A 6,000-nucleotide genomic window follows, 5' to 3' on the forward strand; every position below is an offset into this window, starting at 1 on the left:
CACACAACGCCGCACCCTAACCCACACACAACCCACGCACCCCAACCCACGCACAACCCAGCTTCCCAACCCACACACAACACAGCACCCCAACCCACTCACAACCCACGCACCCCAACCCACTCACCCCAACCCATGCACAACGCAGCACCCCAACCCACACACAACCCACACACCCCAACCCACTCACAACCCACACACCCCAACCCACGCACAACCCACACACCCCAACCCACGCACAACGCAGCCCTCCTCCTCCCCCCGCCCGCCAGCCTCGTCCCTCGAGTGACAACGGCACTTGAAGACTGCGAAATGGCGACAATGTCAAATGCTTGGGAAGACAAAACTAAAACAAGTCGTTATTATTATATATAAAGGTCTACTTTTCAAAACACTTGTTCTACGAATTCTCCCTATCCCGCGTACTAAACACCCCCCCACCCCCAGCTCCCACTTTTTGTTGCCGTTGTATAATTTGGACGCTGCTCTTCCACCGGTTAAGGAGCCGCTGGCGATGGTGGCGTCCCCACGATACTCTCGACAAGTTTCAGGAACACAACGAACCAAACGGCCCGCGGCCGATGGCGGGGAGGGCACACACGATAAGGCTGCTTCGCAGCCCACGCTGCGTCGAGGTCGTCTTCCGAGCTCCACTTCATGACAGCGTTACAAAGCAGTTCCGTGTTTTTCTCCCTCCCTCTCCCTGTATTCTTTGTTACTCAGAAATGCAGTGTTGCCAAATCCTTGATAAGGAGGAACCCTTTTGCGGTCCTTTAGGTGAAAGCTTTATTATAAAAAAAATACAAGAAACGTCTGGATGGTCAAAACGTCACCATTTGTCTGTGTGAATAATGAGGTTTAATATAGCTACATTGACAAACTGGCCGGTCGCATTCACAAAGTGCGCGATAAAATAAAGGGCCACATCTAACAAGTGGTCGTTTTTCGGAGGATGCGGTATTACGCCAATGCGGCATGAAAAAAAATCAGGACAGAAACAACTGGAGGGGAATTGTACAAAATTAAATGACGTCTACCAAAATAACCCTTATAACACCGCCATCCAAACGTTACCGTATTCACAAAAAGATCTATTAAAAAAGCTCCGATTCGGCAACACTGTCTGAACGTAAGATTCATTTTTGATCATGCGGCATCCACAAGTGTTGTTCACCAAACAGTTCTGTGCACGACACTACCAACAGGATCGTGCGCGATATGTGAACTGGCCAGGAGGTTGCGAACGCAGGTCAAACTTTGACGACAAGACACCGAACGAAGACAGGGGGGGGGGGGGGGTGCAAGAGGAAGTGAACTGGGGAATCCCTTGAGTCAATGATATCGTCACCAGAACACCGCGCTTCTCCTCCGAGGTGAAATGCCTTTTGCATTGTAACCGAGGTTTACGTGGACGTGACACGGCCGCTGCATGTAGCGCAGAGAGCCGAGCACACTTGGGACGGTCTGCGCCTCGCCTACAGAAGGGATCCCGTGCGGATGAACCGAGCGGAGCGCGCGCAAAACGTTTCTAATGTCACGCTGTCACGGTCGGTCCGTGCGGCATGGGTGCACGATGCATGGCTCAATTACGGACCCGTTAGCTTTTCACAACTGTTTCAATCCGCACTATGGGGACCTCATTTGCCAGTAAAAATATGATAATTGGTTCTTTACCCTTCTATCTGGCAACAAAACTGACACCTTTTTGCAAGGAGTCATGTTTGCATAGACCGCAATACCTGCAGTCATAAATACAAACAAAAGACATAACTCTGATAGTGCACATTATCAGAGTTATGTCTTTTGTTTGTATTTATGACTGCAGGTATTGCGGTCTATGCAAACATGACTCCTTGCAAAAAGGTGTCAGTTTTGTTGCCAGATAGAAGGGTAAAGAACCAATTATCATGTTTCAATCCGGTTCAGTGGTTGTTGCAATTAACAAGCGAATTGGCCTCTTTTGAATGTTAAGGATCAATTTACAAAGTTTGATTTCGGGACAAAGTTCGTTTTAAAAAAGCAAAAAAAAAATCAACAAAGCACGATGGCGGTTTCTATCATTTTTATTAAAATTTTACTATAAACTGTGAATGTATCGGTGTTTAGCGATTCATCAGGTAAGCGACGAGAAGATTCGCTGTTACTTTTCAATGAGATAATCTGCGATCTGATGCATCTTCACGTGCCGAGATTGTGTGGCTTCGTAGCGCTCGGGATTCACATTTTCAAGAAATGCAAAGTCTACCCTTAGCCGGGGTGTTTCGTCACCACCAAGCCATTTCACATGATTCAGCATTTCAATAATAAACGAAGGATGATATGCACATTCACTTTCAGAAGAACTAAAAGGTTGGCTGGAGACAATGGCCGAGTTGAAAAGACAGAAGCGCTTGCACGCTACGCGCGTGTGCAGGCGGTACAGCTCCTGAGATACCGGCGTGCATTGTACTTGTGTTGAACTTCTTTCGCACCGTACGCAGCCAACCGTGCTAGTTGCTGTAAGAGGAGGTACTTTGACGATTGTTAATGCGAGTCGAGAGCAGAAACAGAACGGGCACCCCCCCCCCAATGCGCGTTGGACAAAGTGAGACTACAAACGGAGTTTTGGCTTAAAGAAGTTTTCTAAAAAGGCAATTTCTGCCCAATTCACAACACAACTTAAGCACTGCTCCACCGTAAGAAATGCGCGTCTGGAAATGAGTCTCCGCGCTTACAGAGCAGCGGACAATAGTCGAACCGAGGCCACAGCAACCCTGCGGCAATTCCACCAGCTAGGCCGCCCCTCCCCCTCATCGGTAAAACAGGAACCGCGGATCACAGGGTGATGGATAATAAATTCAATGTGACACACGCACAGAGGGCTTCACGCAAAATGCACCTAACCGATGCGGAACACGTACGCTATTTACACGTGTGGAAGGCCTTTTTTTATAATTATAATAATAAACGAGCGTGTTTCAGTAAGCGTGGAACAAAACAAGTTATTTTAACAGAGAAGATTTGGTATGACAGACTTTCTCCGCAAAACCACACTCTGCTCTACTCGTGGTGCCAGAGGGTCCACAAGCACTCGGACTGCTGCCCCCCTCTATCTCCGGTTGGTTCCTAGCCCACGACTGCAGCGCTGCTTACGCAGCCTAAAAATAAACTAGAGAACTACGTAGTCTTTATCTTACCACGTAAGGCCCATTGAGCTACTATGCCGCTCTTTGTCAGAAGCGACCCGGCCCCAAATGATGGCTCAACGAAGTGGATTATCACGTGGAAACGTATTGGAGCCAAATACTCTGAATGCGTGACGTTGATTCTAAATTTGGAGGGAAAAACCGGAGGACCCGGAGACAAATCCACACGACCACAGGGAGAGAAACATGCAAACTCCAAATATACAGCAGCAGGCGTCGGGGATGGGCTCGAACCTACGACCTCCTGTATACCAGGCGAGGTATTTAACATCTTGCCACCACAGCACCCTTAGCCTGGTATTCCCAGGCAGTCTCCCATCCAAGTACTAACCGGACTAGAGCCTGCATTCTGGGACATGTGGTTGGTGGTAGGTCTCGTCACTCTACAACCACCGCCTTCCACAAAAGGGGGCCTTCCTCTCTCTCTTCCAGAGGTGTGAACTGACAAAAGTCCAAAGGGCGCCAAGAGGTCAGAGCCGTTACGCTCGCGCTTTCTCAGGAATTCAATCGCCGCGGGTGAAAAATACGGGCATCATCGTTCTTCACATCGGGACCTCTCCGATCAGTTACTGACAAACGTGAATCCGATTTGCGCGATGGTATTTTGACATTTTTGGCAACCGATTAGCACCCACTCTTTGGAAATTTAACCTGTCACAGATTATTGAATGGACCGATCCCACACTCGCACCCCACGATCCACAAATGTGTGCTCTATTCCTGCTCGCCCTTTATCCGTAACCGACCTCTCAACACGAGCGACGATGCTGCGTCAAAGCGAAGCTTCAAACTGACCGACCAATTCCGTTGTCATCATAAATACGCTCAAGCGCCACCGATTGCAGCCGTCTCACCCATTTGTAATCATGTGCCAAGATCCATAAATGTCGTCACCATCTGCAGCTTCATACTTCAATAAACGAAATCTAATCACGTCATACGTATATGGAGGAAAATCTGGTTTAAAATATTCCATTTACAATAATAATTAACATTTACACGACGCAATGCATCCAAATGGCTACATGATTAATTTCCAGCTTAAATTACTCATAGGAAAGCAGCTGTTTTTGGGAGATCCGATTAATAAAATATTGGCCTTGGATTTGTTGCGTTGTGGGTAGTTCTGATTCAGCAGTGACTTTATTCATGACATTGAAGTGATGAGTTGTGAGTCAGCTGTAGTGGATTGGGGGCAGAGATGGAGATAAATATGTGCATCGTCTGCGTAGCAATGAAATAACTATTAAAAAGCAGGGGTCCAAGGTCAGAGCCCCCTGTGGGACACCGTACAGGACTTGGTTCGACGGTTGTTGATGTGAAGTCACTGCCGAGAGGCACATTGGGTTCCAGTTGTTAAAACGGAAGGAAGCAAAGCCAAATCAGGGCTGGACCAGAAATTTCCATCAAGGTCTCGAGGAGGTCCACGCCCCAATCACCGTGGATTTTTTTCAGCCTAAATGGCACTCAGGTATGCTTGGGAAATGAAAGTTCCTCTGCATACTGAAACACGCTCGTACGCATCACACACGACGCGCATGATGGGCATTAGTGCGCGTGCAGGCGCAAGGCTCACGGAGAAAAGGCAAATATAGTTCTAATTTGTTTTGTCAATGTTTTCCTACTTTAGGAAAGTCCAAGCGGAGTGGAATTTTTGTTATTTTAGCCGAGACACAAAAATAATAACCAGCAAATACTAACGCCGAAGGTATTTGGGACACTTGCCATCACCATGGGATTAACTGCAATCTTTTCTCGACAGACCCCCGAAGCTGGTAGGTGCGTACCCAAAGCAAGCCAAGTTGTTCCCGTTGATGCTCACCCGTGGCCAACAAGGGGCGTTACGCGGCAGCTTTTCCCCCAGTGCTCTGTGCGCCCAACCCAACCCACGTCACCGCGGGGCGCATTAACTGCCGTCACTTGGAGCTAAGCACGTGGATAAATCATTTCCGTGTCAATTACACGTACACGCAGGAGCTGCACCGGCCGGCAATTACTTTTCAAATTCGACAAGCGAGCGTTTCGACGTGTTCAACGATCAAATAAAAAGGACCGACAACCAAATCAAATCCTTCAAATCGCTCATCGCTCGATGTTGTGAAACAAACAGGTGGACCACTCCACAAATCTGGCTGTCGCCTGATGAAGCTAGTTGTAATTACCGACGAAACGTCGTACTCAGATTGTAAATGTTGTGGCTTGGCTCTCCAACACACCGGTGTGCTGTACTAGTGACGAATTGGCACCTTCTGTTCACGTGACAACCGTTACTAGTTGGCTGTGTCGGGTGGTGGCGGGTTTAACGACACATTTATATATTTACGCGATCTCACCCAAAAAAAACCTCTTATGATAGAAATGTGCGTCCGTCCTCTGCGCGTTATGGTACCGTATTAAAAACTAATTAAGAATGGACTGCGGCAGCACGTCCAGGGAGCGGACGAGGCCTACCGTGAACATTTGGGGCTAATATATACATATACACACGCACACATCGTCAACAGCGATCAGCGTTGGTGGCCAGCGAGCAAACTGGAGCGGCTCGCACCGTTGAGAGTCCTGCACCATCCAACACCCCGACTCCGAGGAGGAGAAAAGAGGATTTAATTCTCAAACCAAGCAACAAGAAAGTCTTAATGCCACTTAAATCTTTAGTTTCCCCCCCCCAACCCGCCCACCGCACGTCCGATCATAGCTATGTAAAAAAAAAAGACAAGGCTACCAAAAAGTTTTGAGAATAAGACCCCAATATATATACACACACACATCAAAAGTTGCGGAGATCTATTGCGAGGCTTATTGAGAAGCCCACAAA

Source organism: Lethenteron reissneri, chromosome 2 (genome assembly GCF_015708825.2).
Source record: "Lethenteron reissneri isolate LAM-NWPU_2019-01 chromosome 2, ASM1570882v1, whole genome shotgun sequence".
Taxonomy (NCBI): Eukaryota; Metazoa; Chordata; class Hyperoartia; order Petromyzontiformes; family Petromyzontidae; genus Lethenteron; species Lethenteron reissneri.